The sequence below is a fragment of the Stegostoma tigrinum genome, chromosome 35, assembly GCF_030684315.1.
Source record: "Stegostoma tigrinum isolate sSteTig4 chromosome 35, sSteTig4.hap1, whole genome shotgun sequence".
NCBI classification, from domain to species: Eukaryota; Metazoa; Chordata; class Chondrichthyes; order Orectolobiformes; family Stegostomatidae; genus Stegostoma; species Stegostoma tigrinum.
The window spans coordinates 10,706,968-10,717,017 of record NC_081388.1 but is presented as its reverse complement, the minus strand read 5'-3'; the positions used below and the strand labels follow the sequence as shown (position 1 = coordinate 10,717,017).

The following is a 10,050-nucleotide window of genomic DNA, read 5'->3' as shown; positions in this document are numbered from 1 at the left end:
GTACGGTCTTCCCTCTGCAAGCCTCTTGACGCTATTTGCTGATGCACCCTGCAATGGAAGTCTAAGCGCCCTGCCTGTGGATCAGAGAAGGTGCCATGTTGATCGTTAGAGATTTGTAGGTGTCAGATGCCAGTGCCTGTGGACAAAGGGTGGATGTGGCTGGGGCCACATGGAGGCTCCTTGCAGTCAGTGGCAGGTTAAAGTCACCAGGTAACCTGCTCTGTTCTCCATGTCAAGCTTGGTCAGCACATTTAGTAAGATGTGAGGTTGAATGTTAATGAGGCAAAATAGTAGGAGCTGCCGATGCTGGAGAATCTGAGATAACAAGGTGTAGAGCTGGATGAACACAGCAGGCCAAGCAGCATCAGAGGAGCAGGAAAGTGAACGTTTTGGGCCTAGATTCTTCTTCAGAAATTTCTGAAGAAGGGTCTAGAACCGAAACATCAGCCTTCCTGCTCCTCTGATGCTGCTTGACCGGCCGCGTTCATCCAGCTCTACACCTTGTTATCTCTGTTAATGAGGTGAGTTGGGCTTTTCACAATTGGTGCTCATCCTCTTTAATTGGCAACTCACCACTGTCGAGTGAGAAACTCACTTGGAGAAAGCATCAAAGATGGATTGAGATGCTCCCAATGTTGAGACAGAGCTTGGTGTGCTTTTCATCCAATTCTGCCACAAATCCCAACATAGCCCACGTCTAAGATTCCGATAAATGTAATCAGTACTGCTGTTGTTTGGAATCTCTTTCCTGTTAATGAAAAATCGCAAGACATTAGTCAGCTTCCTGCTCTCATTACAGTCCTGTGCTGGTTGCAGCTTTGAGTAGTGGGGCAGAAGCAATTAAATGTGCTTCAGGCATTCAAACTGTCTGAGGCTGTAAATGATTAGTGACATTCAGGCAAACACTGGTGACGCCACAAGTGCACGAGATTGCGTGAAAGGCCATATAAATCTCAGGTGGAGTCCTGAATACGTCAGGATTCTGGAAAGCAGCAACAATCTGGGAGCTCCATTTGATTGGACGCCACACCAGCTCACTCATTTTGAGGATATATACTTAAACTGTGCAGGAAGTGGCTGTGAAGAGAATAAGAGGGGCCTAGTAAAGGGAAGAGAGATTCCAAGGGAACAGCTGCAACACAAACAAGAACCTAACGAAAGGCTTCAGGAGAGAAGAACAGTTTGGAGATGTCCAAAGGATTTGCCAATTTTCAAGCCTCATGTTTGGAAAGGTAATTTTTCTTTACCGCACCTTCCCACCCAGAGTCTCTGTATTTTTTCAATTGAAGGAAACAAAAACTGTTCTGTGTTGCTATGTTCTTGAAAGATGTATCAGCCCAGCAAACCATGTCTTGGCTTCAGAGCTGCGTGCTGCCATGTGTTCTTCTAGAGTCATAGTCACAATCTCTTAGAGTCATACAGCACGGAAACAGACCCTTCAGTCCAAACAGTCCATGCTCATCATGATCTCAAACTAAATTAGTCTCTCCTGCCTGCTCTTGGCCTACATCCCTCCAAACCTTTCCTATTCATGTACTTATCCAAATGTCTTTTAAATGTTGTAACTGTACTCACATCCATCACTTCGTCAGGAAGTTCATTCCACATCTGAACCACCCTCTGTGTATAAAATTTGCCTCTCATGTCTTTTTTTTTAAATCTCTCCCCTCACCTTAAAAATATGACCCCTAGTTTTGAAATTCCCCATCCTTTGGGGATGGAGCAGCTGGCCATGATGGGCTGAATGGCCACTTTTCTTTTGTAAATCTTCCTGGTTTCCATGGAAATGGCAGATAAATACTTGTTGTCAGGTCTTGGATATTATGAAAAAAGTCTAAAGCTTTTTGTCTTGCACTCATCGAGGCAAGAATGCCAAATTTTAAAGGATCGCAACAGCTGTAGTAAAAAGGGGTGCTGACTGGGCTGGCAAACTGGCTTGGATTGGCTGAGGCATTTCCATGTAGAAAGCTGTGATGAAATATAAGATTCCCAAGATGCCAAGTGTTTCAAAAATGGTGCAAGGCTTCAACTATCCTGTTGCCTTCTCCATGGCAATGTCATGAATCAATCCGAGTTAACTTGCCAACCAGTCATCGCCTCTTTCTCCATGATATAAGTTGTTATGGTTGAAATTTTGCATTCTTGCATGTGTCCTGATGAGAACAAGGTAATAAACTCGACAATATTTCATTTTCAGCAATATTTAAGTTCGGTACAACCAAGGGGAATATTGTAACAGAGTGTGGAGCTGGATGAACACAGCAGGCCAAACAGCAGCCTAGGAGCGCACAAGCTGACGTTTCGGGGAAGGGTCTAGGCCCGAAATGTCAGCTTTTGTGCTCCTGAGATGCTGCTTGGCCTGCTGTGTTCATCCAGCTCCACACTTTATTATCTTGGATTCCTCACCATCTGCAGTTCCCATTATCTCTGAAGGGACATATTGTAACTATTTTAGAAACTTGCTATAAATTGTCAACTTCAATTGCTTTGCCTTTATCCTACACCCCAGCTAATATCAGTTCTGCACACCCAATACCACCTAGGCTAAGGTCAGATGAACCAGACCTGGAATTGGATTCGACTGAATAACTCCTCAACTGTCTCCTAGATAAAGGATGATAAAATAATAATAATGTAAAACCTCTGTTGTTGGGGCAGAGGGAGTTGAACTTGTCCCTGGCTCAGACTAACAATAATTTTCTTAATATTGCAGGGCGAAAGAAGTTGGCACTCGACTGGACTTACTGCTGGTGAAATCAGAATCCACTGTATCCAGGAGTGAGAGACAAGCCAGAATCCTGGGGTGAGTCCAGTAACTAGTGAGTATCAAGTGGAATTGTGTGATGAATATGGAGATGAGTGAAATAGCGTCAGCTGAAGCCATGTTGTTCAATAAATCTCCTTGTTAGACCCCAAGAGACTGATTTGCTACACATCAGCAATTCAACCAACTCCTAGTGGACTGTAATCATGGCCTCTAATAACTATAACAACACCCCTAAAACTGTAGCAGCAGCACCTAATAACCGTAGCTACAGTACGAATAACTGTGGCTATTGTGTTAAGTAATAGTGGCCATAGTAATAATAGGTATAGCCACAGCACCAAATAACTGGTAGCCAAGTACTAAATAATTACAACCACAGTCCCAAGTAACTGTAACGCACCCTTCCAGCTACAGCCTTCAATAACAACACAGCTCTAAATATTTGTAGTCATACCCTTAATTAGCAGTAACTATCACCTGAAATAGCTATAGCCACAGACTAAAATAACTGAAACCACAGCTGCAAGCAAATGTAACCACAAAAACTGTAACCAGTGCCCTGAACAATAACCCCATCCTATAGCAGCATAAGCACCTACAAACTTTTAGTCAGCTGTTCACACTTTCACTTCCTTTCTCAGTGTCTGAACAATTTTGGATAATCCCAGGTATTGAGGGATTGGTTTATGAGCAAGAGCTAAACAGGTTGGGACTCTCCTCATTGCAATTTAAGAGAATGAGAGGTGATCTTATTGAAACGTGTAGGATTCTGAAAGGACTTGACAGGGTAAATGCTAAGAGGATGTTTCGCCTCATGGGAGAGTCTCGGAGGAGACAGCAGAGTCTCAAAATAAAGGGGCACCAATTTAAGACTGAGATGAAGAGGAATTTCTTCTCTCAGATGGTTATAAACCTTTGGAACTAATTGTAACTGAGATCTGTCGGACAGAGTCCTTCTGCATATTTAAAGCTATGATTCTTGATCAGCAGGGGAATCAAAGGGCAGGAAAGTGGATGTGAGGAGTGTATGATCAGCCATGATCATATTGAATGTTGAGCAGGTTCAAGGGGCTGAATGGCCTCCTCCTTTTCCTATTTCTCTAAGTTTTATGAGTCCTCTGTCCTCATTAATGCAAGGTACGATTGTCGAGATTGGTGTAAACATGACTAAAATAATCCTGTTTGATTCCTTGCTGTAGATCCCATACAGACAAAGCTCTTAAATGGGGAGAATCGCTGGACAAACTGCTGAATCACAAACGTAAGTATGAAAAGAGGAAAGGCTCACTTTTATTCGTTACTGGTCTCATCCCTCAGATACATGCCCGACTCCGCTCAATGTAAATTCTAATGTATCATAATTACCATTCTGTATGAGGCAAACACCAACAGCCATTTGACGCACAACATTCAAAAGCAGATAATAGTGTAGAGCTGGATGAACACAGCAGGCCAGGCATCATCAGAGGAGCAGGAAAGCTGATGTTTCGGGTCGGAACCCTTTTTCAGAAATGGGGGAGGGGAAGGAGGTTCTGAAATAGAGAGGGGCGCGGTGGTAGCAGGCAGATAGTGGAGCAGATAAGTGGGAGAGAAAATGAACGGGTCAAGGAGGCAGGGATGAAGCTAGTAAAGGTCAGTATAGCTAGTTGGTGGTGGGGATTGGTCGGGGAGGTGGGAGGAGCGGATAGGTGGGAGACCACTACTTACCTATACTCCCCTTTACTAGCTTCATCCCCGCCTCCTTGACCTGTCTGTCTTCTCCCCCACCTATCCGCTCCACTATCTAACTTATCAAGGAATATAGGGATAGTGTTGCTATTGGAAAGATGTTGTGAAACTTGAAAGGGTTCAGAAAAGATTTACAAGGCTGTTACTAGGGTTGGAGGGTTTGATGTATAGGGAGAGGCTGAATAGTCTGGAGCTATTTTCTCCAGAAGCTGAGGGGTGACTTTATAGGAGTTAATAAAATCGTGAGGGACATGGATAGAATGAATAGGCAAGGTCTTTTCCCTGGGGTATTTGAGTCCAAAACTAAAAGGCATACAGAGGATGGTGCATGTATGGAATGAACTGCCAGAGGAAGTAGTGAAAGCTGGTACAAGTGCAATGTTTAAAAGGCATCCAGATGGGTATAAAAAGAGGAATGGTTTAGAGGGATATGGGCCAAACCTATGTGGTCAGCATGAACGAGTTGGATGAAGGGTCTGTTTCAATGCTGCACAGCTCTATTAATCTATGACTCAATATCTATCCAAGCATTTCTTATTCATGCACTTATCCAAATGTATTTTAGATGTTGCATCTACCACTTCTTCTGGAAGCTCATTCCAAACACAAGCCATTCTCTGCATTTAAAAAAAAGGCCATCATGTTTTTGTTAAATCTTTCTCCTCTCACCTTAAAAATGCCCCTAATCTTGAAATACCCCACCCTAGGGAAAAGACACCTGCCATTCACCTTCTCTATACTCCTCAAGATTTTATAAACCTCCATAAGGTTACACTTCAACTTCCTTGAGTCCAGTGAAAAAAGTCCCAGCCTACTCAGTGTCTCTCCATAACACAAACCCTCTTCTACCAGCAGTATCTTGGTAATCCTCTTCTAAAGCCCACATTGCTATGGGTCTGGAGTCACATTAAGCCAGACCAGGGAAGAAGGGCAGATTTCCTTCCTTGAAGGGCATTAATGAACCAGATGTGGGGATTGTACAAGTGTTAGTATTCAATACTAAAGCTAGCTATCAATTTCAGACTTATTAATAGTATTTAATAAGTGTAATTTATTAAAGGAAATTGGCTGTTGTGGTAGAATTTGAACCGAGGTCCCAAGAATATTATCCAGGGGCTTCTAGAAGACTAGACCAGTGACAATATTGCAATGCTATCATCTCCCCGGCACCTTGTGTGCTCGTATTGCACTCAGATTTATCAATGATTTATCAAGGTGTGCAAGAGAGGGAATGGATAGTTCCTTCATATGAAAGAAAAGCGAAATTGTCTGTCTGTCTGTTTCCAGGTGGCGTGGCTGCATTCCACGCCTTCCTTCGCTCCGAGTTCAGCGAGGGAAATCATGGACTTCTGGCTTGCCTGTGAGGACTACAAGAATACAAAGACCAACTCCAAACTCATGCTCAAAGCCCAGAAGATTTATGATGGGTTTGTCAAGATTCAGGCCCCAAAGGAGGCAGGCTTATCTTTGTTCTCTTTTGACCATTGCCTCATCCATACATTTTCTTTTGTCATCAGCCCACTGTTGATGGAATCAGGGGTCCAGCAGAACAGGGCTGAGCGTCAGTGGTCAGTGGGCACTGAAGGCGATAAGGAGCTGTGGGAGAGGGGAGAGTCATGGGTTTTGGAGGAAGCTAGATGGGGTGGGAAAGGGAGGTCCGAGAAACTGGGGGGCTCAATTAGACTTGTACCTCAACTAAGGGTCTCATCCTCCAGATGAAATCCTTCTATGTTTCACAGTTCCCTATATCTCTTCCTGCCCTGTTGGAAGCACTGTCTTTCAGATGAGATGTTATACTGAGGCTTGTCCAAACTCTCAGACCTAAAAGGTCTTGTGGCATTATGTGAAAGAAGAGCAGGATAGTTCTCCCAGGTATATGTACCCTTCAATCAACATTATTGAACAGATTATCTGGCTACTTAAGTCATGTCATTTACCGTACATTAATTTCAGGCCCTGCTTGACATGAGCTGGTGTGTGTCAGTAGCCCACGACATGATGTTTTAACTTAAAGTTGTAGATTCCCTTGGAATTTTGTTGGTTTAGTTGCAAGACTCCTTGTTAAGATTTGTTGCCTAAATAATTTGGCCTAATTTGGTTTCATTGTTTCTTTCACTTTGCAAAATAGGAGAGTGAAAGGCTCTTGTGGCATTGTAATAGTGTCCCTACCTCTGGGCTAGGTGGCTGGGTAATATTATCTGTGAATAGGTTGATGAGGAGGCAATATAAACAGACTTTGGAGAGGGACAGTCAAGGACGGCCTCTTGGATCAGCTCCTGGACCCAAAAAATGATAGCTTTGAACAAGTCCAGGCAGTGGGATTGTTGCACCTGCTAACTGCCTACTTCTTTTCTGTGGTTACATTCGCACTTGTGTGGCCTTGAAGAGACACCATTGATTGACTATTATAGTGCTTTCTAGGCAGCTAGACACCGCTAGGGCTAGTAGGTATCAATCCCCCTCAAAATCACATTCCATTTTGAGCTATTAAGTTTCCTTTCAGATCTTGATCTTAGTTACAAGCCCACTTTGAAGGTGGGCCTCCTGTTTAGCTTGGAATACCCAGTTTGGTATGATTTGGCCCCAATCTCATCCAAGGCAGAAAACCAATCAGCACCTTGAGCCCTGCCTGAATGACTGGCACCTTGGACTAGCTGTCACGACACTGCAGTCAGTTCTCATTGGGAAACTGGAAGCCTGACACTTAACAAGATTCTTCACAAGCATAGTTGCCTTGGGAGAGGTGGGGGTTGGGGAGAAGGGGGTGCGATCAGGGGGAGTTGGTGGCGATGAGAGAGGGGTGGTGGTGGTGGTGGAGGACAGTATTCCAGAGCCTTGAAATTGCCATTTCCTATCTCAGCAGGGAACAGAACCTTAGGCCTTGGGCCTGGGAAAAGCCTTGGGACTCTTTCCTGCCTGTGAAATAGTAGAAACCACATGGAATCTGTGGGTCCCACAGCCCCCATGGCATTATCTCAGCAAAACAGGCAACTGCTTCGAGGGACAACAAAGTGCAGAGCTGGACTAAGGATGCTGCTTGGCCTACTGTGCTCGTCCAGCTCCGCACTTTGTTGTCTCGGATTCTTCAGCATCTGCAGTTCCCATTATCTCTGATACCCTGCTTCAAGGGGAGGGTTGTGCAAGGAAGGAGGTGGTGAGCAAGATGTTGATGGCTTCCTTTACTCATTTATTTTCAGGTGAACCTGGACTCGCTTAGCAGAGAGCTCATCCTCAAGAACTTAACCAACCCTGACATCTCCTACTTCGACCCAGCACAGAAGAGGATTCATGGCCTCATGGAGAAAGATTCCTTCCCTGGTTTCCTGAAGTCCCAGTTCTACCTTGGCCTGTTCAAGCAGTCTTAAGAAGGAGGAAGGCTCATGTCCAAGAGAGGATGGAGAATCAGAGAGAGTTCCAGAGACTGTCTTCTGGATGATCCAGTCTTTGGGTCTGGGGTTTTCATTTGTCAGGCTTGGCCCTTAAGCCAGGTGACTGACTGAGAAGAGCCACCTCATTCAATGGGGAGTGTGGAATTGCGGTTGACCATTGATAAATGGGAAAGTGGGTTTAAAAGCATTGGTTTTTGCACTAGAAGCAAAGCAAAGATCTGCTTTTACATAGGCTGCAGCAATCAGGCTTCCGAGAACAGGACATTAAGTGAAGCCACAGAGCATGAGCACTTAAAGGTCATATCCATCAAATATACTCCAAGTTCCATAGTCTCCGTTAATGCCTTAGGGTCCATGATCCCAAAGTCTCATGCTCCAGCCTTACCAGAGGTCATGACTGACAGTTTGGAGACATCTGAATGAGTCTCCTTATTCTAAATGGGTCAATAAAGGTCACCACTTCTTTCTCTCTCAATCAGTCTTCAACCTTTGCTCAGAGCATATATGAAACTGGACTAAAGAACAATTATTTTTAATATAAAGTAAACACAAGAACTTCTATTAAAGCATTAAAGTCCTTTCTGCTGGCTTTCCCCATCGTTGCTTTGTCCATTTGATTGTATTTAAACTGGCGGTTTTGGCTCAGTAACCAGTTTATGATCCCAAGCCCCCTCCAGACACTTGAGCCTAAGTCCGAGGCTTGAACTCAAATGCATTGCTGAAGGATTTCAGCCTTGTTGAAGGTGGTCTGTTGCAGAAAATATGTTGAGACCTTCAGACCATCAGATGTAGGAGAAGATGTAGCACCAGGGACCCTGGTTCAATTCGAGCCTCGGGCAACTGTCTGTGCGGAGTTTGTACATTCTCCCTGTGTCTGCGTGGGTTTCCTCCAGGTGCTCCAGTTTCCTTCCACAGTCCAAAGATGTGCAGGCTCGGTGGATCGGCCGTGCTAAATTGCCCGTAGCGTTCGGGGCTGTGTGCGTTATAGGGGGATGGGTCAGGGTGGGATGCTTCAAGGGGCGGTGTGGACTTGTTGGGCCAAAGGGTCTGTTTCCACACTGTAGGGAATCTAATCTAATCTAATCTAGACCATTTAGCCCATCAAGTCTGCTCCCCATTCAATGAGCCCACGGTTGATCTGATAATCTTCAAATCTACTTTCCTGCCTTTTGCCCGTAATCCACAACTGCCTGTCTGATTTAAAAATCTGTTAAACCTTCTCCACATGCGTGAATAATAGGGGAGTTCTCCCTGGAGTCCTGGATCAACATACAAACCTCAAGCACCGTCACTAAAACTAACTCTGTTATTAGTGGGAGCTTACTGTGTACGATTTGACTGCCCTTATTTCTTACCTTAACAGTGGCAACACTTCAAAAGCTGTGAAAAGCTTTACAGCATTTTACAAATGTGAAAAGGTCTCTGTCATTGCAGGTTCCTTTCTTGTCAGCACATTATAATTGAAGCGAAGACGGTACGTATAAAGAGCTTGGTAACTTATTGAATCATTCTTGCAAGGGTAAATACCTGTAAATTGCCAACCAGACTCAGTCTGAGAACAGATACCTATGTAGAAGTTTTCTTTCCCATTTTTAGGATATGGGCTTTAACGCAAGGATTTGTTGACCGTTCCCAATTGACATTGAACTGAGGGGCTTGCTAAGGCCAGTAAGAAGACAATTAAGAGTGAATAGTAATGTTGGTCTGGAGTCACATGTAGGCCAGACCAGGTAAGGAGGGCAGATTTCCTCCCTGAAGGGCATTAGTTAACCAGATGAGTTTACAAACAACACAAAAGGATGATAATTTTCACCTCAATGTAACTGGAACTAGCTTTATATTCCAGCCTTATTAATTAAATTTAAACTCCACTGAAGCAAAGGTGGCTTTGGAATCCATGCCCCCAGAGCATTAGCCTGCCATATTGGACTACTTGCCCTGTAACATTACCAGTGTGAGACAATGATAGGATACAAAGCTGTGCTCACAATTTCCCTGAGTGAGTTTGAATGTGTCGCCCTGCAATCCAGCCATATCTCAGTTAAATTGCTTGGAATATGGTTTAAGTACAGCACTGCTGACTCTCCACCACATTTTGGGAATAGATTAGCCATTTCCTTCTTTTCACCGTGGCTCATCAAATTAATAAAAAGACAGAAAGATTTT

The 10,050-nt window shown here is 44.1% G+C and overlaps 1 pseudogene; it reads left to right on the top strand.

The window, feature by feature from the left end:
- The first annotated feature begins 556 nt into the window (after positions 1-556).
- On the top strand, positions 557-8,838 carry LOC125447522 (regulator of G-protein signaling 5-like; annotated as a pseudogene).
- The last annotated feature ends 1,212 nt before the right edge of the window (positions 8,839-10,050 follow it).